This window comes from Athene cunicularia (assembly GCF_003259725.1).
Source record: "Athene cunicularia isolate RWA chromosome Z unlocalized genomic scaffold, athCun1 chrZ_part3, whole genome shotgun sequence".
In the NCBI taxonomy this organism is placed as follows: Eukaryota; Metazoa; Chordata; class Aves; order Strigiformes; family Strigidae; genus Athene; species Athene cunicularia.
Window position 1 is genome coordinate 3984736 of NW_020799144.1, and position 25865 is coordinate 4010600.

Below are 25865 nucleotides of genomic sequence, written 5' to 3' on the forward strand. Positions count from 1 at the left end.
TATATATATATATATATATATATATATATATAAGGATACCCTGATTTTTCAAATGAAAGGATGTTTGTGACTTAAGGAAGTCATGGACAGTTTTCAATTTACATATTTATAAAATAATCTCTCATTAGAGTCTTACGGCTAATAGTGCTATGTCTGTATGAATGCCACTTCTTCTTGATGAGGAAAGTGGAGAGGTAGTATATCAAAATGAATTACAAGGAACTTGCTTTGAAAGAAAAGTGACCATTTTCTCTATATATATTAGAGCTGTGCAGGCATTAGTATAATGTTCTCTGCCAATTTACTTTTACAAGCAGAATGTGACATGCTTGCTGGAGTTAATATTTTGAGACAGAACCCCACTAGGTAATACAATGAAAAATAAAATTTTAGTTATAAGAAGTGAAGATTCCCATTTTTGATCCATCAATTGAAAAAAAAAAAAAGAAATGAAAAGCACATCTTTTTGAAGAAGATGATGTTCTAGAAACTGCAGCCTGCACACAAACATTTGTGTCATAATGGGGGATACAAAAGGGAAAATGTCCACGTTGCTTACAGATCATCAAGAATCCCTACCTGAGTCTCTCCTCTCTCCTAGGCTTGCCATAAGAGCTTCCCTGGACCTGGCTATCCTGTATACTCAGTGACTGAGTCACCAAAAAAATGTTACTCACCTCCTTTTCCCATTCTGTGCTGCTTATATCAGTGAGATTGAAATAATTCTCTGGCTCTGTCTACTATCTTGTATCTGATCCTTGTTCTGGATCATTTTGCCTCTCCGAATTTTTATTTCTTGAACCTCTGTAGGAAATTGTGCATCAACAGGATGGATCTTGCAAAGAGTCATGCAGTTTGAAATACCTAAAGTTGCATGAAAGAGGTGAGAGAAACACAGAGACTGGATAGCTTGATCCCCTTGATAAGCAAGAGGGGAAATCTTGTCCACATATGCTGTCCCCATAACTTCTGGCTAAGATATCCTCTCACAATCACTTTCTGCTAGGTTTCCTTAAGAAGCACAGACACAAGGCAAGCATCTTGTCAAAAGTGAGACAGAGTATTTCTTTTAAAAACTCATTTTGTGTGAAGCATAGTGTGAAAAAGTTTGTGAAAAACATTGTCAAAATTACTGAAACTCCTTTCTTTGCCATTTAAAATTTTGGCAGCCAGTCATGAATGGTGTCTCCCAGGTATGGGTTTTGGGGCCACTCCCGTTTAACATCTTTACTGATGGTCCAGACGAGGGGATCGAGTGCACCCTCAGTCAGTTTGCAGGTGACACCCAGTTGGGTGGGAGTGTTGATCTGCTCGAGGGTAGGGAGGCTCTGCAGAGAGACCTGGACAGGCTGGAGCCATGGGCTGAGCCCAACTGGGGGAGTTTCACTAAGGGCAAATGCCGGGGGCTGCCCTTGGGCCACAACAACCCCCAGCAGCGCTACAGGCTTGGGGAGGAGTGGCTGGAGAGCTGCCAGTCAGAGAGGGACCTGGGGGGGTTGATTGACAGCCCGATGAACAGGAGCCAGCAGTGTGCCCAGGGGGCCAAGAAGGCCAATGGCATCCTGGCTTGTGTCAGCACTAGCGTGGCCAGCAGGGACAGAGAAGGGACCTTGCCCCTGTACTGGGCACTGGTGAGGCCGCACCTCGATGACTGGGTTCAGTTTTGGGCCCCTCACTCCAAAAAGGACGTTGAATGACTCGAGCGTGTCCAGAGAAGGGCAACGGAGCTGGTGCAGGGTCTGGAGCACAAGTCGTACGGGGAGCGGCTGAGGGAACTGGGGGTGTTTAGTCTGGAGAAGAGGAGGCTGAGGGGAGACCTCATCGCCCTCTACAGCTCCCTGAAAGGAGGGTGCAGAGAGCTGGGGATGAGTCTCTTCAACCAAGTAACAGGACAGGACAAGAGGGAATATCTTCAAGTTTTAGACTGGATATTAGGAAGCATTTTTTTTCAGAAGGGGTTGTTGGGCGTTGGAATGTGCTGCCCAGGGAGGTGATGGAGACCCCATCCCTGGAGGTGTTTAAGAGTCACATTGACACAGCGCTGAGGGATCTGGTGTAGTTGAGAATGGTCAGTGTTAGGTTTATGTTTGGACTGGATGATCTTCAATGTCTTTTCCAACCTTGAACATGTGATTCTGTGAAAAGAAGAAGCAATACCAAAACAAGCAGTGTAGATCAAATGTTCTCTCTGTCATAGGTGAGGAGTCTGAACTCCCACAGTATCATGTCTTTTTAACTATATTTGTAGAGAAAAAGCACTTCAGTCGTTTCACAAAAATTTGATTTTTAGTACTCTATCTTTAAGAATGTTTAAACCTTCAGTGACTGAAAAGAAATTAAAGGATAAATACAAGGTATCTTTTAAAACTATTGGACAATGCTTATGTTTTAGAAGCAATCATCTTAAATGATAGTTGACAGCTTAATTTGCTGTAACAGAGGAATAAGATGAATACGACAGATTCAGGAACAAAACATTAGATTTTCCTCCAACCTTTTTATCATTGTATCATTCTTAAGAAAAGCAAACCTATTGTACTTGGCTATGCTTCTTTATGCAGTTACACACCATATGACTAATTACCTAGGATATTTCTTAGGATATTATTAATGTAGCAGAAAGATTAAAAAAAAAAATCAGTATAAAATTAGGAAGTCTTTAAGTGGACTGACAGAAGACTAAGTGAGAAGATTACATTTATTTAAATTGAACTGTGTTAAGATTTCTATGCTAATTTAATCATTTGGTAGATTTATACCATGAAATAGGGCAGATATGGAGCTGATTAAAGAGGCATAACTGAGCTACTTTGAAAATTTGAAGCAGGTATGTAGGCTTCATAGGTTAGTTACACTGGGCACTGCCTGTCAGGAACTGTTTAGTGTTTCTGTTGGGTAAAGTCTCAGGGATCTGTGTATCTTGCTGTGTGGGGTGATGACAACATGTCCAGTAACTTCTTGAAAGTTTAACAGGCATACAAATATATAAAGAGATTATATACATGTACATGTGTGTGTATATGTAAAGGTGTGTTCATGTAAAGTATACAGTACAGATAGAAACTTTGTTTTGCCAAAATACAGGTATCCTAGATGTTCCATGTAGGATTCCCTTCCATGCCATTTTTTTTGTTAACCACTTTGGTGCAGTGAAATGAATTAGCTAGCAAATGCCAGTCACTGAAGCATTTTTTGATGTTTTGAACTCCTTTGAATTGGATAGTAGAAGCAGCAAAGCTCGCTGAGAGACAAGTATCTGATTCTTTCTCATACCACTATATCAGCTAGACCAAGGGATATTGCAGAAAATTGTTTGGTAAAACCAACTACCTAATATTTGCAACGCTTATATTAACTTTAAAGCATGTTTACGTGTGTGTTTATCTAAAGGTATATGTGGAATTTAATTTGAAGTAATCGTTTCTTTAAAAAAAAAGAGAAATTGCTTATATGTCTCACAAACTATATTATCAACACATTGAAGTATACAAGTATACTTTAAAGCACAAACATCTGCTATGACTGGAGTAGTAAATCCTAGTTGAGAATATTTTAATTCGTTAAATACAGACGCACAGATCTGAACCATATATTTCAATTTTAAAATTATTTATTAGAGCAATAATAAAAACCAAGTCAGTCTTAGAGTTCACAAATGAGAGACAGGCCAAAGCCAATTGAAAGTTCAATTTGAAGGCCAGACCTATTGACAGCAACAAAGAGTAAATGCTGCTCACCTCTGGATAATCATGAGCTCATTGAGCAAAATGTTTTGGCCATGTGTTTTGTCATTGTAGGAGAAAGCTGATCCAGAGAACCCATCAAGATTCCCGCCACTATACTGGAGTTCTAGAAATACATATCACTGCACAGGTTATCACAGAGCAGTTTTCACCTCTGATTGCTACTGCCAGCAGAGTCTAGGACAAGTAGACCAAAAGGAACAGAATGCTTGCTTAATTTTGTTTCAGTTAATATTTTAGGAATATAATCTGGAAATTATTTTTTTTATTATTATTAGCTTCAGAAAGGATTAAGTTCCAAAAAGGCAATTTTTAACACTTTTACACTGCGCTTTGTGTTGCCAGGAAATTTTTTCCTACTCTGATTTTGTAATTCATGGTAGCTATGAGCAGCCATTGCCTGAAGAACTTATAAATGTTTCATATGTGCAGCATGCAATTACAGTGATGTAAACAGCTTTAATTATAATCTTAGCACAACATAAAAATTAAAAATATTTCTGATTAAAAAGGTAGTCAAATATATATTTTGGAACAATATTAGTGGAGATAGAATAAGGAAAGAATAAGAGTAAAAGGATCATCAACTGTAAGAGCATTTTTATTCTAAACTTCAAAGTATGAAAGGGTGATATTTCTACAAAAATCTGTAAACAGGACAGCATGAAGAATTCTTTAGAATAGCATTATGACAACTGCATATAATTTTAAATTAGTGAGTTTTTCTTTTTCCCCTTTGTATGTGGAATACAAGCTGCCATGTACCTTTTTGATACCTGAAAATAATTATGTGTTACTCTATTGTGCTCCTTCTAAGTTAGACAAGCTATGAAAATCCTGCTCAGTCATTGCCCCTGATGTCTGACTTGTTATCAGGACTAAGTGTCACTGAGTCTTATAGATAATATCACATCTTCTGAATGGCTTCCTTATTAACATTAGTTTCAAATGGAAAAATATTTTTACTTTGCTGTTCCAAAATAAACCAATGAACAGTGTTGTTGTGAAAAAAACTGCTGCATTTCTTCTCTGCAGTCACTACATGTTGTCTTCCATGGTATTAATTAGTTCTTTTTTTCTGAAAACATGGGTTTCTTTCCCATAAATGAAATTTTTGTCAAATAAAATCTCATAGTTTATAGAAAAATCTGACATCAGAAATTATTCCTATGAGATCTACTGAATGTATACAGCAAGTATACTCAGAGCCTGTCACTCATTCTGAAAGTACTGCTGTTAACGTATTTGTGCAATATTTCTGACACTTTCAAGATGCATTAGACTGACTCACTCTGCCTGCATATATCAGTATGTTATGTATGCAGTGAGAATGATGTCTCAGAAGCATTGATTTTATGGCATATGCCATCTATAGACAATGATACCTGAAGAAAATCTAAAGCATTTTTCAATTTCATATATGTGGAGTTCCTACACATGTGATATCAATAACTAAAAAGTACATGCCCATCTCATTCTGGTGCAAATGAAGGCAGCTCTGATTGTCCCTAAATCAAAGATGCTCCTAATGTGGGGCATGCATCTTTGGGTCCTGATCCTATGTTCTAATCTGACTGCTGTGAATCTAACAAACCTTTTAAGGTCTATCGAGCTTTGCACCGTGTAAGGAGGAAGAAATTACATCTAGAGTCTGTAAACTAATCTTTAAAATTTGTTTCAAGTTTATAGTAAGGGAGTTATGTTATAAATGCAAATTACTGTCATTAGAAACTTGTAAAGATTAGTATACTCAAGGAAAAAAAAATTAGAAATTACTTAGTCTACCTTAGAGTTTAATAGCTAACCTTTATTAATAGGGTTTACATCATTCCTAGCTCTGATATTCAGATCTCGAATGCAGATTATATTAGAATAATGTCTTACTCAGATGGGGTGGGAGATCATTGCACACTTAAGGGTTGGGGTATTTTTGAGGCATGACCGATGTGACCCGTTGCAAATCAGAACAGGCACAAGTATGTCTTCAAAGGGAGACTTCTTTTCCATACATTTAGCTCATTAACTGAAGAGATCTTTATGAAAAACACACATAAGCAGTTTTTGCATATCATTGTGCTATGAATATAAATTGCAATTTCAAATCATTCTGGCAGCCTGATGATTTTCTTTGAGATTCTTCCAGGACTGTTTAATGTTAATCCATCTGGGTACAGGGAAAAAAAGTCAATAAAGTTGGTGCAGAGAGGTGGAATTTACATCTTCCTGTATTAGCAACAAGTCACCCCTCAAGAAGAACCTATTTTCAGCAGGTTTTGCTAGGAACTTTGACAAGGATGGAGGGACCCAATTACAGTCATCAGAGGACATCTGCTAGTTAGTTTTGAAGCAGACAGATGCAGAATTTCTGCATGCTTCAGGTGCATCCAATTGCCCTTTTAAGCTTCTTATGCATTTCATAAGTAAAACTGCAGGTGTTGAATACAGTCTCAATCTGGCTGCTGGCCCAGGTTGGGTGAGGAGCTGAAGAATGAACTTTACCTGCCTTTCTGCTAGGATGTGCTGGTGTGGTCTACAGCAGAGTCTGTTACATGCTCAGCATGGGGAGCTCACAGAGAAATTCAGAACTAAATAGAATTTTGTACCATGAGACAAACTGAGTAGTCCTGTTTTCCAGTGTTTTCCAGTAAAAATTAATAAAAAAAAAAAAAATCACACTGAAGAAAGAAAAGGAAGCATCCGATGATGCTGTGTGGATGTAAACTGGATTTTCTCCAAAGCCAGGGCTCACCTTTTTCTGCCTGCTCCTTTACTAAGGATCTCAGGTTGACTCAGATTGCAAAAAAAGAAATTTTGCACCAAAATCGGCAATTGACAATGTTAACCAGATAACAGGTTATTGATCTTTGGTGGCACAGTAGCTGCAGTCACTGGAGAAGTCCTGGGATCTTCAGAAGAGAGAATTGATTTGGACTCTGATGTGGACAGTTGCAAAACAGAAGATGAACAAGTAAGTCTTCAAAGACAGTTTGTTTCCCATACCTTTACCTTATTAACTGAGAAGGTCTTTGTGAAGGACACAAGTAAAGTTTTCACAAGTCTTTCTGCTATGTTTGGAATTTTTAGAAGACCATAAGACACAGCCAATTTCTTTATATGGTAGGAAGGTGTGAGCCCTGACTTTGGGGAAAATCTCATCCTTTATCTGTTAAGTGGCTTCCTGTTCTGCAAGGGTTTCAGAACATGCACATGTATAGGAATCCTCTTCAGCTTTTCTCACACAGGTGTGGGACGTCACTTAAATACAGCAACAGGACTTGAAACTTAATTTCTCCTCCCTTTCTGGATTAAAAGAAAAAAAAAAAGGCACTTTGATATGGCTCAACAGCCATTTTTTGAACAAGATGTTATATAAACATCTTCTGTATAAAAATCTTCCCTTTAATTCCATTATAGAAGGTATTGGGTTTGGCTTTGATTTGGTTGGGTTTGTTCAGGTTGTTTTTTTTTCTTCTCAAATGCTAGTTGCTTTGATCTTTTAACAGGTTTTGGAATCTTTGAAATACTGATATTTCTGTGTTCTCATTTTAAACCCTTCACAGAAACAGATCATAACAGTGTCAATTTCTACTTGCTGTCCAGTCACTGAGCCTATGAAAAGAATTATTCTCTAAGCAGGAATACTTTGTGGTCAGTTTAGATCCTCTAAACTAAAACTGCAGTTTAAGTTTAAAAGGGTCACAATGACTAATGGAGGACTTCAGCATTTAGATTTATGAGTTATGCTGTGGAAAAAAAAAAGCCTTTCTAGGTTTTCAGCTTAAAACTGAACAGGCTTAGAGAGCCTTCAAGGACTGCTGTAAGTTAATCACATCCTCAAAAAGGTGGATAATGTAATAAAGTTTGGGAGGAGCTGTGAGGAGGCTCAGCTCAGTTTCAGGGAGGAAGAAAGAGGGAAATAATAAGCTCAAAATGATGGCTGTTGGTTCTTACTAAACATAGTTTTTAAAAAGCTGTTTTCATTTTGTATTTGTTTTATGTTAAATGTCTTCAGGTAATGCCATATTAAAATACTGCGTAGAAAAATAAGACACATACATGCAGTGAAGCACATTCTTCTCTCCCAAAAATAATACTGCAGAAACAGAGACTTAGAATCATAGAATCATTCAGGTTGGAAAAGACCCTTGGGATCATCGAGTCCAACCATCAGCCCTACTCTACAAATTCTCCCCTACACCATATCCCCCAGCATCTCATCTAAACGACCCTTAAACACATCCAGGGATGGTGAGTTCACCACCTCCCTGGGCAGCCTATTCCTCTGTCTGACCGCTCTTCCTGTGAAAATTTTTTCCTAATGTCCAGTCTGAACCTCCCCGTTGCAGTTTAAAGCCATTCACCCTTGTTCTGTCCCTAATCACCTGTGAGAAGAGACCAGCACCAACCTCTCTACAATGTCCTCTCAGGGAGCTGTGGAGAGTGATGAGGTCTCCCCTCAGCCTTCTCCTCCTCACACTGAACAGTCCCAGCTCCTTCAATGGCTCCTCACAGGATTTGTTCTCCAGGCCTTGTCACCTGTTGTGGTGGGTTAGCCCTGGCTAGGGGCCAAATGCCGAAGCAGCTGCTCAGTCATTCACCTTTCTCCAACCCTTTTTCACCTGCCCAGTTTCACTCCCAACTTCCTACTTCTTCCTGAGCTGGTGGGGATTGGGTGGTTTCAGTCAGTCTGTAACAGTTTGTTGCTCCTTCCTCCTCATGCTTTTCCCTGCTCCTGTGAGGGTCCGTCCCACAAGCTGCAGTTCTTCAGGAGGAACTTCCTCTGCTGTGGGCTCTCCAGGGCTTCAGGGGAATACCTGCTCTGCGGCCTGGAGCAACGTCCTCCCCTCCTTTTTCCCTGACCTTGTTTCTCACACTGCTGTTTCTCTCACTTTTTGTTCCCTCATCGCTCTGCCTGTGTGATGTTTTCTGCCTTTTCTTAAATATGTTTTCCCAGAGGTGCCACCAACATGGCTGATGGGCTCAGCTTTGGCCAGCAGTGTGTCCACTGGAGGTGGCTGGACCTGTCATATATACATCCAACACAGCTGGGTTTGGTGTTGGTCATATGCAAGGAAAGAAGAGACGTCCAGGTTTGATCAGTGAACTGGGTGTGCTCTTTTGGGAGACACCTGGCCCTCTGAGGCACACCCTTAGCACTGAGGACACTTGTCTCTAGTCTGTTCCTGTTCCTGCTGCTCAGGGTTCCCCAGGGCAGCCAGCCAGCTGCTCTGGCCGCAGCAGCTTTTCCCTAGTGCAAACCTGAATGCAGTCCTGACGTGATCTCAGCTGTGACGTCAGTTAGTAAGGAGGCCCAGAAACAAATGCCTTCCATCCCATACAAACTACTCTTTCAGGGCACCATCTTGCTTAACTGTTAACGTGGCATCAGGAGGCCTGTTGGTTTACATAGCCTCAACACACTCTTCCAAGTGAGATTTTTTTCCAAAATAATTGCCAGGGTGCTGCAGAGGGCAGGGACTGCTGGAGATGGGACCATCAGGGGTGGCAGGGCAGGACCTGGCAGCCAAGACCATCCAACTGCCCCACCTGGGAAGAAGGCAACTGAGGGGCAACTCTAGTTTCTGGGCAGTGGGCACATCCCTAGGGATGGGGACAGGCACGGTTGGGACAGGATGACTGCCTGTGGGTGGGGGGCAGGATCCGGCCCAGAGTGGTCATTCAGGTGGGAGTCCAGCACCAGTGCTTCAGAGACAAGCAGCTCCCAGGAGCCAGGGTCAGCTCATAGCACTTACACAGCTCTAGTCACTTTGGTGAGCAAGAGACAAATACAATGAGAGAACTTAAAAGGAAAATGAAACAGATACAGAAACACGTGAAACTGAATCATTAAAAGGCTAAATACTGTATTTGTTTATTTTTCTGCCTATATGTGAATGAGTTGAATGCCAATTTAGCAACAGAGCTTTCTTAACACCTCAAGGAAAATTCCTTCTCTTGATAGAGCCTGTCTAGATTTTAAAGAAATTCCATGTTTCACAACAATGTTTATGTGATCTCCTCAAAAGGGGATTATCTTTTCCTATCACAAAGTTGCCTGAGAAATATTTTCTTCTTTAAATACAATTAAGAACCCTTTTCATAAAATGAATCCTTGTAAAATTAAAATACTTATACTTTATTACTCTTTGTAATATGAGGAAGATGGTGATTCCCACTGAGCATGGATTGCAGGTGAAGATATGTGACTAGAGTGGTCGGCCTTAATTTCTCTCCTGTACAGATGAGTGGAAAGAGGCAGTGATGGTGCTTTGAACTATTCGGGCTCACTGAGCCAGAAGAGAGGAGACAACAGGAAGAAAGAGAAGTCAGAGAGTGTGTTTTAGATGTGCGACCTTAAGAGATACAGAATGAACTCTCCCCACAGATATGGTTCTTTCTCTGAGCTGTATCCAGGGCAACATAGCAGTAAAGCATCATTCTGGTAAATGTAGATATAAAAGTGCAATGTAGTATTTAATTAGTAGTAAATCAGTTTTAATATAGTGCTTCTCATGGAGCTTTGCCTTTGGATACTGTAATATTATAGCTGAGCGATTCACTAAAAATGGTGAAAGGGCTGAGGGGTGGCAAGCACTTCCTGTATTAATGGTTCCATTCTACCTGAACATGGTACCTTAAATAATTAATTCAAAAATCACCATCAACATAAAAGCTCTTCTTTTTTTAATTACCACCAGGCACATATTGGAAACAGCACACTCCTTTCCTGGAAATCTTTGGGTAATCTTAGGCATCTTCTGAAAAATCGTAAATTACTGATAGATAACTTGAAAAAAATTCTAATCTTTGTTATGCATGTAAATGATGCTAATTGTGGTATGGTGTTGGTTTATTTTTACCTGGACTGAATTCCTGTGTAGTTTGTCTGTGGCCTTAAGTTACTCAGGAGCAACTGTTTCGTTATATCTCATGTGTAACATCTGTAAAAGGCCAACTTTGCAGTAGAATATTTATTATTCTTTGTAGTTTATTCTTCTTACAGCCTCAGAGTAGTTTCACTCAAGACACGGCTAGTTAAACTGATTAAAACTGTATGTTCAAAGGAGCTCGGGCCAAATATTTAGCCATTAAGTACCCAAAATTATCATGGGTAGATTTTCCAGTATTTTGGTGAGGGTAAAAAAGGGACCCAAAATATACTGTACTTAGGAGCATGAAGAGAATTTTATCCAGGTCCCCCTCAGAGAGGGGAGGGATTTTGAACAACCTTCTTGTCTTGCCTTGCCACACAGCAAGTGGGTGATGATCATGATTTCCTGAAGGCTGATTCTTTTCTTCTTTGCTGTTTTCTCCCTGTATAACCAGAGAAGTAGGTATCATCTGAGTGTAGTCTGCTTGAATTAGTAACGCTCATGCATAATTATTTCTAAATGCTTATGCTGTCAATTCTATACTATTTTCATCAAAATGCACATTTCTCTGTCACAGGGGGATCCATGATGACACCAGGAGTGGGTTTTGGGTTTCCTTTGTTTTTTGGTTTGGTTTTTTTTTTCATTTTTTAAACTGAGATCCTTAATTTTTCACTGGTTGAAATTACCATCTTTTCTAATACATTACATAATTGTTAACTGTTCCTCATAGTCCTAACATAATATCATTAGAAATTGTTTGTGCTTGAAATGTGACAAGTTTCAAGTGGGTAGAATGCTTTTGGCTCTGTAGAAGAGCAACAATCTGAGCTTTTTCAGTTTTTCAGCAACATAAAATGAAAGAACAATAACAAAAATTATGGGTTTAAAACACCTTTTTAAATGTTAAACCAAATTTGTCTGTCTTATGTAACATTCATACAAGTGTCTGTAGTCTCAGACAAGTTTTGAAAAAAATACCTAAAAGCAAGTTTTACAACTGGTATTGTTAAACCAGGAACTTTTATGTTTGCCTGTGTCCAGGGCTTGTATTTCCCCTTTCTCCACCCATAAATTATTTTGGTCCAGTTCCTGTTGTGTTCCTGCCCACTGCTGTTCGTACTGCTTGGATGTGACTCCTGCCAGTGTAAACAGTTGCCAAGTGTCTTTCAGAAAATGGCATTAGCAACACCTCAGAGTGACCTGTGTGTCATTGTGTGGATGCCACCAAGCACATAGTATTTGGTAACTGCTGCATCTGCGAAGACAGCAGATCTAAAATGGAAGATTTTTTTTCCCCATGGTATAGTATATTGCTAAGTTGTGTAAGTCATTCTCCCAGGGGTGTGTGAACTCCAGAGCAGGGTCGTCCATAAAAAGAGACTAGATAAATTAATGGAGAATAGGTCTACAAGTGATTCTTAAATGCAGTGAAAAAGTTTTAGTGTCTAGGTGCTTCTGGTTGTCAGAAGCTGGAAGTATGCTAAAGTAAGAGATTAGCTTTAGTCTTTGCCTGGCTCCCTTTACTGACTGCAACTGGTCTGAGTTAGGCAAATCTTGTGTTCACCTGGGACTATGGCCTGGGCTCAGTGAGTGAACAGTATCAATAATAATCTAAAATACTCTTTTCCCATTTTAAAGTATTTAAATCTGAGTTTTTCATTTAAATCTACATTATTACTTTATCTTCATATTTAGTTCAGCTGTTGTTTGTTAGGCTGGTGAAAGGCATGTCAGTTCTTCCTTTCAGACAAGCATTTCAGACTTAGCCCTGAAACTAGCTGTAGTAAGCAGCACAAGTTTTTTGAGCCAGGAATAACTATATTCAGTGATCAAACTAGTTAAATTCATTGTTTTACCAACTGCTCTCCTGCTCTTTCAAGAACTTGTACTAATTTTAGAGTTTAGGCATGAATTAGCAATTCACAGTGCACTCACCAGATGCTGTTGACATGTGAATAAAACAGCAACACAGTCAGAAAAAAAATTCTGAAGATCACCTTGTCCCTTCAGTATTACAGACTAAGCTAAACAAGAGAAATAATGTATTCATTCATCCCATAACATTATTAAATTAGCCAAGCTGAGGGTATAGACATAATACTGTAGAAGAGTTTTATTGGTATGAGTCATTCCCCATAATTTAGCAAACTGTGATTCTGACAGGTGATTTTATCTGACTGCTCATAGTGAAAGTTTCCCAGTGCTGGACTTGGTTATCTGCAAATTATCCATCTAATTTCCATGCATTTTGTGAGTCTATCAGATAAGTGTTCTGCAGAAGATGAAGACATAGTTTTTTTGTGCAAAGTGTTATATGCCTTTTTGCAAACCAGTAAATCTGTTTTAAAATAATCTACTGTCCCACCCACACCATACTGTTTTTTTCATGCCTCTTCAGTGTAAAACAGGGAATGATGCAGAGGGCAAGAATGGATAGCACAAAGGGTCCATCCTGTATTGGTAAAACTCAGAGCTGAATACAGTCCTGTTCATACTTTTTTTTTTTCCTTCCTGCCAGAGATATGCTGTGGGAGTTCTTTAAGACATAGACTGTAACATCTTAAACAAAAGGGAGGTTAGAGAGCCAAGTACACAAGTTTTTAATTCTCAGGCTATTTCGTAGCGTGTCCTATCATTAGGATGTTCCCCTCAGGAGAAAATGTATCTGAAACAAAGGTGTGAATCCTATCAGGATGAAGAAACGCGTGAGGTTTTCTTCCCTAGAACCTATGGAAAAGCTATTAAAAAGATAGCTGCTATGCCTAGCCTTTTTTTGAATCAAGGCACCCATGCTTGTTAATTATGCAGAATCCCTTCATATCTGTCTTTTATGTGTATTACAGTAATTGGTAGTGAAAACTGAACAGTGATTTAGCAGATCCATATAGTATGAAATATAAGTTACTTGGGTTTTGTGCTCTTATTTTGCTGCTAGAATGGCCAGAGGGACTGTTGTCATATGTAGAGGAGAGAGCGATAGAATCCAGTCAGCCAGGGAGAGGTTTGTTAAATAGCAAAACTGGAAGAAACTACTATAAAATCTGACTAGAAAATTTGTTCTCAGATACTATCTCAGATTTCCACTACTGTTAGTATTTTTACTGTTATTTTGATTCATCTTCCATCACTGTTTTCTAATCCTCTTTCTATTCTGCAAAACTTTCCCCCTTCTATGTATTTTTATAATGAATGATTTCCCCCAGCATTAGACCATGCCTGCTCCTAAAATAATGCCTGAGAGCTTTTGCTTCTCCTTTGGGAAGAAACATCAAAGAGTTATCATCTAATTGATTTTGGTTTTTGTCTTTTTCTTCCATGAAAAATTAGGTCATCACAACACAGTAAAAGAAAAGAAAAAACATTTAAAATAAATTAAGACATAGCCTATAGCTTCACCATGACTTATTCATATCCACTGTAAACATCATATTAGGTTTTTTTCTTGAGAGATGTTTACTTAACAGGAATGTTAGGGGGTTATTTTTGATTTTGGGATTTTTTTTTACCTAAAGTCTCAAGAGATTTGAACACTGAAATACAGTGACATAGATCACTAGAATGTAGAGATTGAATAAATTGTCCAACTGAAATGGGAAACTGAAACTCCATCAAGATTTATGGTTAGGCAGACTCCATTCTTTCTGAGTTAAGGCTGAAAAACTAACAACTTAACAGGAAGCATATGGATTTCCTGTGCTGCCATTTCAAATAATGCTTAACTCAAATAAGGTAGTCAGTCTCTGAAAGCTGAGATGGACAGATCTTCAGATATCTTAATTCTTTTGTCGAATGTGGATCTATACGATTTTATATTGCTATGTGAATAAAAGAGAGATCAGAGTTCTGATAATTTAATTAATCTGTCAATTACAGTTCCCAGTGAAATCAAGTGGATTTCCACATAAAATAATGAAGAGCAAGTAACTTGATAACTGTCAGTAACATGTTCCAAATCCATAATCTTATGATGAGTTTTTTTGTTAGTAATCAAAATATAAAGTTTGCAGCAAAACTACTGAGAACAGAAATAAGACTGTGCAATGAAAAGAGGGAAAAAATGCCTGCCTGCAATAAATAGTGAGGTCAGTTGCAAGACAGTACCACTAAAATATCATTTCTAGTGGAAGAATCACCATGAATTTTAGGATCTTGTGATATTTTTCTTTGATAATTATTCTATAAAAAAATGTGAAATCTTTGTGTTTTTGTAGTAAAACCCAAACCCTTTTATCTTCAGTTAGAAGGCCTACTTCTTGTTTCAAATGATGTCTCCTCACTAGAAATGTTTAAGGTCAGGTTGGATGAGGCTTTCAACAGCCTGATCTAGTGGAAGGCGTCCCTGCTCATGGCAGGAGGATTGGAACTAGATGATCTTTAAGGTCTCTTCCAAACCAGTCTATGATTCTATGATTCATTGAAGAAAGAAATTTGGCTAATTGTTGCATACCTGAAGTTTCACTCATCTACTTGCAAACTGTAATAGATTGGTTGACAAACTATAAGCACAATGAAAATTTCCAAATCTGTATCTTTAGTTGATTTATTTGCATTGTGCAGATCAAAAATGCCAACCTTCATAAATGTAACACAGCGAATTCCTAAGTCAGAGTGGACGTTAAGTGCTGAGGCCAGCACAATTCCTTGTCACCTCTTTTTCAGTAGTCAAGTAGTTCAGTAATATTTTCAAGATGCGTTAATTATCCTGATACTTAGCACTGAATTCATAACCCCAAACTACCCAGTCTCTGTTATCATTGCTGCTATGCAGCCAGAATCACAGCATAAACCAAAACTTACTCTAATCGCTAGAATATTTCTTATGGTTCTTCCCATTCAGGTAACTCACCTTATCCAGACTTCAGAATACTATTCAGATAGTTCTGAATTTTGCATTGAACCTCATGTGTTTGTTACATTACACTTTTAAAAATAGATTTATAGAGTCTGGGTGCTCCTGAACGTCTGTAGAACCTTAAGTTATGGTGCAAAATCGAATGGATGTAATTCTCTTGGGTTTTGTGTTTGCTTTTAAGTAGTGCTAACTGATTTCGTCTAGAACATGTCAATAAGGAACCATCTGTGGTGAGCTGTTTGCATTAATTCATGCAGTCAAATTCACTTTTTAGGAAATGCAGGCTGTCTTCATTGTTTATCATGTGGTAGCTGACAGCCCCTGCTCTTGATTCAGCTCACAAGTTTCTATTTGACTTGCCACCTTTTACAGGTGAAAGGAAGCAAACAGTTATTCCATTGCTCTGACTAGCAAAAGCTGAAGGATTTATCTCCCACCATAAAGAGGTTGGAGAGGGGTATCAGCACTACTTGTAACTGGGAAGAAGAAAGGTCGCCACACCATTGCTGTCTTATATTGGCTGCACCATGAACCCAGTGCTCTGGCTGAGACAGTCAGCCCTCTTCATCCTACCTGCTCCCTCCCCTCAGCTCATCAGAAGTGTACCTCAAAGGGACAAGATAGGGAGGTCAGTGGGAAGGTTATATGGCTGCCACCAGACAGTGCTGCCACCAGACGAAACGTAGCAGACCTTTCTGGGAAAGCCACTGTTCCTTGGTGTCATGGTTTAAACCTGGCCGGCCGCCAAACACTACACAGCCGCTCATTCACCCTCCCCTTCCTGGGGGATTGGGGAAAGAATTGTAGGGGTAAAGGGACACTCATAGGTTGAGATAAAAGCAGTTTAATAATTGTAATAAAATAAACCAATAATGATAATAGAAAGTACAAACAGGTAATGCACAATTTGGTTGCTCACCACCTGCCAACTGACACCCAGCCCATTCCTGACTAGTGACTCCAAAATACCAACATCCAAATCACAATCCTGGAAGCGAGAGAGAACCCCCTTCTTCCTGGCTGACCCTCTATATACTGAGCATGATGTTACATGACATGGAATATACCACTGGCCAGTTTGGGTCCGGTGTTCTGACCGTGCTTCCTCCCAGCTTCCTGTACAGTTGTGCATGGGCAGGACATGGGGACTTGGAGAGTCCTTGATCTCTTAGAAACAGCTGAAAACATCAGTGTGTTATCAGCATTCTTCTCGTACTAAATCCCATACTGAATCCAAAGCACAGCACTACTCTAGCTACTAAGAAGAAAAATTAACTCTATCCCAGCCAAAACGAGGACTTGGTTGTGGAAAGAGCAAGGTTGGGCCTGAGTTTAGTATCTTCTCAAAGAGGAAAAAAGGTCCAGCAAAGGCCAAGTAGGACCTCATTTCCACACAACTGAAGACAAACGTTGCCTGCCCTTGCATGCTAAGCATCTGTATGTAGGATCTACAAATGAACCAAACATCTACTATTGTCAGTGAAATGCAGATGACACTTAGTGATGTCTGGAGAAAGATTTGCCTCACTGTAAAGCTTTGTCATACTTGACCATCTTTTGGACATGCTTGACCAACTTGATAAGCCTCTATGATAAAATAGCTGGCCTGATACACAAGGGGAGAGTGGTGGATATTGTCTATCTGGACTTCAGTAAGGCCTTTGACACTGTATTCCGTAAGATCCTTATAGAGAAGCCATTGATGTGGAGGCTGGATGAGCAGACAGTAAGTTGGATTGAAAACTGGATGAACGTTTGGCCTCAGATGGTGGTGTTCAACTGCACAATGCCTAGTGGTAGGCAAGTAACTAGTAGTGTAACCTAGCGGTCAGTAGTGAATCTAATCCCATTTAACATCATTAATGATCTGGATGACAGCACACAGTGTATCCTCAGAAAGTTTACTGATGACATAAAACTGGGAGAAGTAGCTCATACACCAGAGGGTTGTGCTGCCATCCAGAAAGACCTCAACAGGCTGGAGAAATGGTCTGACAGGAACTTCATGAAGTTCAACAAAGGGAAGTGCAACGTCCTGCACTTGGGGAGGAGCAATCCCAAGCACTAGTATATGTTGGAATCCACTCAGCTGTAAAGCAGCTGTGCAGAAAAGGACCAAGGACCCCTGGTGGACGGCAAGTTGAAGGTGAGCCAGCAGTGTGCCCTTGTGGCAAAGAAGGCTAACAGCATCCTGGCCTGGGATGTTGCCAGCCGGTCTGAGGGATGTGATCCTACCCCACGACTCAGCACTGGTGAGGCCAGACCTGGAGTACCAGAGCTCCTTGGTAAAAGAGGCACATGGACATATGAAGCCAAATTAAGGGCCACAAAGATCATGCAAGGACTGGAGCATTTATTCTGTGAGGAAAGGCTGAGCAAACTAGGACTGTTTAGCCTGGAGAAGAGCAGGCTCAGGGGGGTATTATCAATATATATATAATGGAGCCAGGTTGCTTGCAATGGTGACCAGTGACAGGACAAAAGGCACAAATAAAAAACAGGAGGTTCCCCGTGGACGTAAAGTAGTGCTTTTTTTTACTGTGAGGGTGACCAAGAGCTGGCACAGGTTGCCCAGGATGGTGCTTAGGTCTCCATCCTTGGCAGTATTTGTAAGGCATCTGGAACATGGTCCTGGGTAACTGGCTTTAGGTAGCCCTGCTTGAGCAGAAGTTTGGCCAGATTTCTTCCAGACATCCCTTCCAACATCAACCATTCATGATTCTGTGAAAGCAGAAATGTTAGTTGACAGTCTAGTTTCTAAGATCTGCTCTTTGTTTTGACATATCTCAATTGTCTATAATAGGAGCTTAGACACCTACATGTACATACCTAAATATAGGTATATTCTTGAACTGTATGAAACTCAGATTGTCTTAACATAAAGAGTAGCACCAGTATCTAATTTATTTGTTAAGGGATGTTCCTTGATCTGGTTAGGTTTTCTCTAGCTCTTGTGTAATTTTCTCCAATTTGTTGAAATTGTTTCAGTTGTTTCTGACAAATTGAGTAGAAATTTATGTTCACTTTTATGATCTCCATGTAATCTCAGGAAATTATTCCTGAGAAGGACCTCCTAACTGTTTCATACTTCCTTATCTCTAAAACATACTGTTCCTTCTCTAAGATCCATGGTCATGTTAATCAGTTCTAAACAGTTTCTGTGTCCCACTGCATAGACCTATGTAAGACAAAGTTATGTCGGTTTTTTATACTGTGCATTACTTCAAATATTGCCCTTGTTATATTTTTGGGGGTTCTTTTTAAATTCTCTACCTTCCTGCTAAAAATTTATTTCAAAATCTTAGCTTTCATTTAAAAAATTGTCTAGTTTATATCATGCAGAAATGTTACAAATAATGTCCTTAAAGATTTAATACTGAGGAATGAATAACAAGAATAAAAATTCTTAAAACTATAGTATTTTTGAAACATTTTCATGACATGACTTTTGATGGAGACTGATTGATGCCTCTGTTTGGAAATTACTTTTAGATCAGTAACTTTACAGGGGTTTATTCACAAAACGTTGTGAATAAAATAATGTCCGAGCAAAAATATTAAATGGTAAAGGGCAAGAGAAGGTGTTACTTCTGAGGCAGTGGTATTTTCCAAGACCCTCTCTAGGATGCAGTTAGGTTAAGTAGAAGATCTGCAGGCAGAAGTTGTCCACAAGAAGGGACAAATAAATGTTTGTGGTCCTCACAATTTGTAAGTGTTATGCAGTCTTTCACCACCATCAGAAATATCTGAGATATTTTCTGCATTATTGCAGGTATTCCAGAGATGCTGAAGAGGTAGATTATAACTTTTTCTGACATATCTTTCAGTTTAACTTATTTTTTTCATACATAAGTGGAGTTCTGATAATTTTGAAATGAGTCATAGGGTGGGTTTACATCATGTTTTATTCTGCTACCATGGCTTGCAGATTTGACATCTTCTTAATCAGATCATACTGCATATATCTTCATTTTCTTTAATGGGGAGAGTGGAATTCACCTGATTTGAAATGCAGAGTAAAATATGAGACTGCTAGGAGTATCTTCATTAAGAAATGAAAGTTGTGGTACCTTTACGACTGAACATTTGCCTTTTCTCAAACAAGATAGCATCTGCAGGAACTGAGTCAGTCCCAAGAACTCTGGCCCCAAAAGCATGTCTACCTCTGTTCAGCTCTTGAGTTCATGGTTCTGCCACAGGCCAGAGCCAAAAACCTGTCATAAATCATTGAGCTGCAGCACAGAGGTCCAAAATATGGGAGAGTAACAGCTGTAAAAAAAAAGTAATGTCATCAAAGCAATCTGTGTGTAAGGAGAGTAATTCCTGATTTGTTTGTTTTACAGCTGTATTAGGTGCTTTAAAGCAAGTACCTGTTTCTTGAGATGACCTTGCTTCACTAATATCTGTGGTCTGTAACAAGCTACAGCAATTACAACTGTAAGTATCGCTTTCTGTTTTTATTTTAGCCTATTAAGAAAGTACTTCAGTGCCCTCTTAAAATCTGGAAGGCTTGTCAGGCTTCAGAATGGTTCAAACTGAAAGGCTTGTCAAATTAGAAATATTTCAGGTAAACATGGCCAAGTCTGAGTGAACGTCAGATTTACAAAAAAATCAGATGTTAGATTTGTCAAAAATGTAAAGTTAACAAGATGGAGCAGAAGGAAAAACCTTCAGAGCTGTATTATCATAATTTTTGCTTGTAGCTGTGACAGATTAGAAAATTATACCTGAATTAACAGGTGTTATTTTACCTGAAACTGTCTTTTTAATAATTAACTCCAACAGATAGAAAAGACATTCCAAAGCTGGAAACCATCTTTCTTGTAGTCAGGTCTGCTTTCATTACTTCTCCCTTGATGTTGGATTACAGAAAAAAAGTTAAAAAATAAAAGAGAACCTCAAGACAGATTTTTAAATCCAGAGATAGGCAACAAATTTTAAGTGCCCTGATTTCTGAAATGCTGAGCCTCTGGCAACTTTCATTTACTTTAAAGGGAGCTGCCAGGGGCTCAGCACCTGAAAATAAGGTCAGTTATTGAGGCACTTCAGTAAAGATTGACAGAGAGAGGAGATCTATAACCAGAATATAAAATGATTGTGCCCCTTCGGGAGGAGAGAAGATTCTGAACAGGAAAATAGAGGCATGTCCTTACTGTTACTAAGCAGTCAGTGCAGTATCCACTGGAGAAAATAAAGTATCTCTATTTTACAGAACATGAACACAGACCTTTTTTTTTTTTTTTTTAAAGCACTGAAAGAAAAGGGAGTGAATTTTAGGTAATAGCATGACTGGAAAAGTCATACTTCAGACTTGTGATGACTTTCCCTTCTGCTGGCTGATCACCCTCTGAAGGATGAGAGAACCTGGCTCTTTTTCTTTTCTTGCCAGTAGAAATGCTGTAGTTAGGTTTGGTCCTGGCAACAATATGAACGGAATCAGGAGGTTCCATTAAAGCTAATTTTCCCTCTCTCTCAGCTGTATCCTCAGGCAGAGTATAGCAGTACCATGATGTGTTTTGTTTGGGAAATTAAAAATGTTGAAAGGAGCGAAGTAAGAAAGAATTTCCAGCAGTTCTGTCAAGTTACATTGTTCAGACCCTTCATTTCCTTTTGAGCTCCAGCATGCATTTTTTATCAGATTTTGCCTCTTAATTTTGAGTTTTATGAATGTCCCCTGCACAAAGCTATCCCATGGTACAAGCTGTGTTAGCACTCACATTAAAAGCACTAATTTTCAAGGATTCTTTACTAAGCTGTGAAAATTTGCTCTAGACATATACCTCAGGGCTGAGACGTGGAAAGACACTTGTGCAGTCTCCAAGGCCATTTTATGACATTGTTTCTTTCCCCCCTAAAGTGGCAGTCCCAACCTGAAAATTCCAGAACTCAGAGAACCCAGACTGGGCCTTTCTCCCCGCAGGGCATGCTGCTGTTTGTTACAACCACATGGCTAACAGGCCCACCTCTTCAGCCTCACGCTGGGGTGCCGTAGACCAGATGCCCACACTGTCCTGCTTTAAAGGCCCTGATTCGCGTAAGTGGGTCTGCCAACAAATGTATTTTTCCCTCAGAAACTGATGTATGAACTTGCTGGACTCCTCTACAGAAGCTTTCCTTGCCAGCAGAGATAAGATTTAGGTATGTGTGAAAAGCTAACAGTTTGGGAAGTGGAAAGTCCTCAAGACAAATGTAAAAAAGCCAGGCACTGGTGGAAAAATGAATATAATGAAAGTAAGTGATTGAGAAGTTTTTGATTTAATATCTCTTTGGTTTATTTTGATAGTCTTCAGTCTAAGGCTGTGTTGTAATGCTCTTGGACTGAGTACTCTCAAATGTACTGCAGTAAGAAACAAGAGCTTCTAGACAATCCCAAGAGGGTTTAGAGGATTTGCAGAGCAGAGGGCTGTAGGAGCCATTTCCTTATATAAATTAGATCTGCTCCAGGGTTAATCATGGTGGGAACTTTGTGAAAAGTTTGTATGGGGGAAAGCAATGTAGGATTAGTACTGTGACATTCCTGCCTCTGCCAGTTTATAAAGACAACTCAAAAATAGGATGAAAAGGACCTTTTTTGTCCTTTTGATAATTGTGAATTATCAAATGTATAGGAATTTGAGAACTGATCACATAATTTGATAATTATAAATTATAAAATTTCTTTGTACTGGTCCTTACATTGCTGTAATAGCATATTGTATAGTGAGACAATATGTAATGTGATAACTCACTTTTGTTACTATTCACTCATTTTAACTGAGACTAGCATGACTGGATTTACAAAAGAAAGAAAGAATCCTGTGGTGTTTCCTGAAGAAATGACATGGTGGGACAAGATCCCTGTCTGAAGTCAAGTGAGACAGCACAGAAATTAGGGCAGTGATTGTGGCTGTGCTTTTTTTTTTTTTAGAGCTGGATAAAATACCTGCGTTATGATTCCAGGGAGGGAAGAACAAGAAAAAGTAGGAGAATCTGTGAGTTCAGTTTACATAGTGTCCAAACACAATGACAGAGGGTGATGGGGATATTCACAAACAATAGACAGTTGAGAACTAAAGAAGCTAGACAAATATGATCGTTTAGCTGACGTACTTTAGGACAGACAGTGGCCTCTGAGAGTTCCCAAGGTGCTACATAGAGCTACATTATCATTGTTAGTTCTGGTCAACACATCATCCTTGTCGCCTGTAGGGAGAGCAGGCTTCTTCCTCACAAAGTGAATACATGCATCATATGTAACTGTCTTGTCTTATCTTCTGTCAGATCACCTGTTCCAAGCACAACACTGATGCAAAATAGGAGCATTCAGAGAAAGCATAGAAAAAATTGTGTCGTAAAGCATAGCTGCAGGTAGGTAGTCCAACTCTCTCTCAAACAAGGGCTAACTTAGAAGTTAGGCCAGACTGCTGATGGCCTTTCTTCAGTAGTTTTGAAAAATTTCAAAGGATAGTAATTCCACAGCCTTTCTGCCCAACCTATTGTAATTCTGAAACACTCTTATTATGAACAGCCTTATTTTTCACTGTGCCCATTTATAATTCCTTCGCTTCTTCTCCAAAGCAAGCAGTACCTCAGAAACAAATTATTCAGGTCCTAATCAATATCTCTGATCTTCTCATTGCAATAACAGGAATATACTTTTCCGACATACGATTTGTAGTAAGGCCACAACTTTTTGTAGCTTTCCAAGTGAAGTTTGAACACAAATATTCTATGTAATATAAATTCCAATAAACATTTTATCAGATGGCCATGTTATCTTTAGTGTTAAAACCTCAGTGTATTGAATCTGACTTCTTGTTTGGTTTTTATGTTTTTTTTAAACCAACAGTCCTTGAAAATAACATATGGAAACATGTAAAGTTACAACTGTGTTAAAACAGTCTTTTTTTCTTTTTATTCAAATTACAGTGCTTTGATGGCAGGTTTGTATAGCTGATGTTGTTTGGAAGGCTTGCAGGGAGTACTGGTATGGGTATTCAGTTACACTGGTAGACAACTACTAAAGCATAGCTATAAACAATATGTTATTTTCAAGATTGTTTCAACAAATGTTAGTTTCTAAGTCTGCAACCAAAAAAATGTAGTTATGCGGATATTTATGTCAACTATAGCACTTCCATTTTTACTGACCTTGTACTTTTTTGGGAAAAATTATCTTCCAGTGAAAGCTTAAGATGGATAAAGGTATCTACAAATAATTTGAAATAAGCTGTTAGCAATCTCTCTAAAGGCACATTTGTGTTGATTGTGACAAGGTGAATTAAAACACACAAAAAAAATATTTACCTATTACATAGAAATTCAGCAAAATATATGTGTTATATACTGCTACCTTATGGTAGCACAGGCACTATGAATCTTGATGTAATAGTATACTGTACAGAAAAAAATATCAGAAAAATAGGCAATATCTTTCCTGTCAATAAACTTGTATAAAGTCAAATATATTTCATTAGTAATGAGTTTAACTGGGAAAAATTAGTTATAATTTTCTAAATTTCACTGAAAGTGATTGTAATTTCTTTTGAAAACATTGCACTAAATCTATTCATCCTAGAAATGAGGATGGTAACTAGTTGGTAATGTCTGAAAGGACATACTTATTAGAGATCCATATATTCCAGGAAGTTTTGAATAAATAGCTAGTGAAGTAGTATCTTTGGTATTACATTTCAAACATGTTGGCGTTCTGCCTGTTTTTCTGGGCAGAAGCATAATCATGTTTATTATAGCCAACTAATACCAGAATATATCTATTTTTATAAATACTTCCAAAAGTCACTTCATAAGCAGTGAATGTTTCTTTCACAAAAAGCTTATTTAAAGTGTTTGTATGTTGCTGTAGGATAGCATGACTGTCAGACCTACATATATTCAGGAAACACTTAGAAGAAAAATCCATACAAGACTCTTCAACCTGAAGGGACTACCTTTTCATGGGATGTTCGTGAACAATGCATTAGTAGAAACTGGGAGAGGCTATAAGGCTACTGTAATTATACAGATGTGTTTGCCTCATCCTTATACTCCTCTTTAAGAACCTGCCTTTGACCCCAGTCAGATGGATCTTTGCTCTGATCAGGTTCAGCCATTCCCATTGTTCACTGGCAGAAAAGCTGTTAATGATTGTCTCCACTCTTAACACGAATGAATATTGCAAATCTGATCCAAGACTAATATGATGAAAGAACAATGGGTGTACACCTTTTTGCTATATTTAATCAAACCTTAGTATTTACCGGAAAGCAATCTCAAGTATTTAGCAACAGCTTCAAGTTTATTTACAACACAAGGACAAACAAACAGAATCTCTTTTGATGCAAAAATATTCCTATACTAAGTAATTTTCTGCTTGTTTATTTTTGTACTTTCAACTACATAAAATACAAAGTACAAGTGCTCAGTTGATGATGTCAGACTGAAAAAATAAAAGTTTATGTTTAAATGAGTCTGAATCTGTGTTCTAGACCCCAGCTGAAAATGGGTTTCAAATTGACAAACATAATAGCTGAACATATGTGCACTGCTTTAAATGGCCAACTTCGGATGGTCTCAACAACCTCTAAACTCTTAAAGATAATAGGCTAGATAAAAATAGAGATTCCAAATTGTGGAGAGCTTGGTACTGTAAGTTGTCATATAGCAATTTTAAAATCAAGTCATTGTTGAAGAGTAGACCAATATAATTCTCTCTGAACTCAAGCTTCATACTGAGACCTCCTTCTGCATGCTTAATCACAGCATCTGTATTTTGTATGCTGAGAAAGAACTTGCATTTAGAGAAACATTCAGAAAGTCATGCAGCAATCCAATTCTATATGCTAAGATACTGAGACAACATATGGTACCATATGCAGTAATGGCATTTTGTGAGCTGTAGTTTGGTAAACTAAATCTGGTCTTGAAGTTCCAAGGTCGTATTCTTGACTCTGTTACTTATATAGTCTGTCACTTTAAAGTAGTATTTCCTGCTTGAAAAATCCAACTCATTATCGTTGGTTTCTCAGGATTTTTTTGTCCTTCAGAAGAAAAAAAAAAAAACAAAACAAAACGCCATACAGACAAAAAACCACTACCAATATTCTAAACACAGTCAAAAGTCCATGGAGTGGGTGACGCCCGACATCCTTAGTTCTGCTTATTAGTACTTTGTTCTCTAAAAAGTTATCTCAACATTTGATGAACTTCCTTGTGTCTTAGATGCTAGATGAAGAAAAGATTTGGGGAAATAGATAAATAGGATTCCTTTCAAAAGAATTATGTGTGTCACTTTATCTAAAGCAGTATTTTCTACCCGAAGAGTCCAACCCATTTTCATTGGCTTATTTGTATATTTTTCCCCTTCAGCCATGAGAGAACTTATTATCCATAATAAAAAGCTTTCATTTTCTTAAA

General features: G+C 38.5%; 1 protein-coding gene across 3 annotated transcripts in view; it reads left to right on the top strand.

Moving 5' to 3' along the window:
• Positions 1-25865, top strand: part of LINGO2 (leucine rich repeat and Ig domain containing 2) — a 325390-nt gene that overhangs the window by 46809 nt on the left and 252716 nt on the right. For 2 of the 3 annotated variants that reach the window (XR_003400192.1, XM_026866621.1), the window contains exon 2: positions 19814-19907. The exons of the other annotated variant lie outside the window; for it this stretch is intronic. The gene's annotated coding sequence lies outside the window, so the exon portion shown is untranslated. The remainder of the gene's footprint in view (positions 1-19813; positions 19908-25865) is intronic. 3 annotated transcript variants of the gene reach the window in all.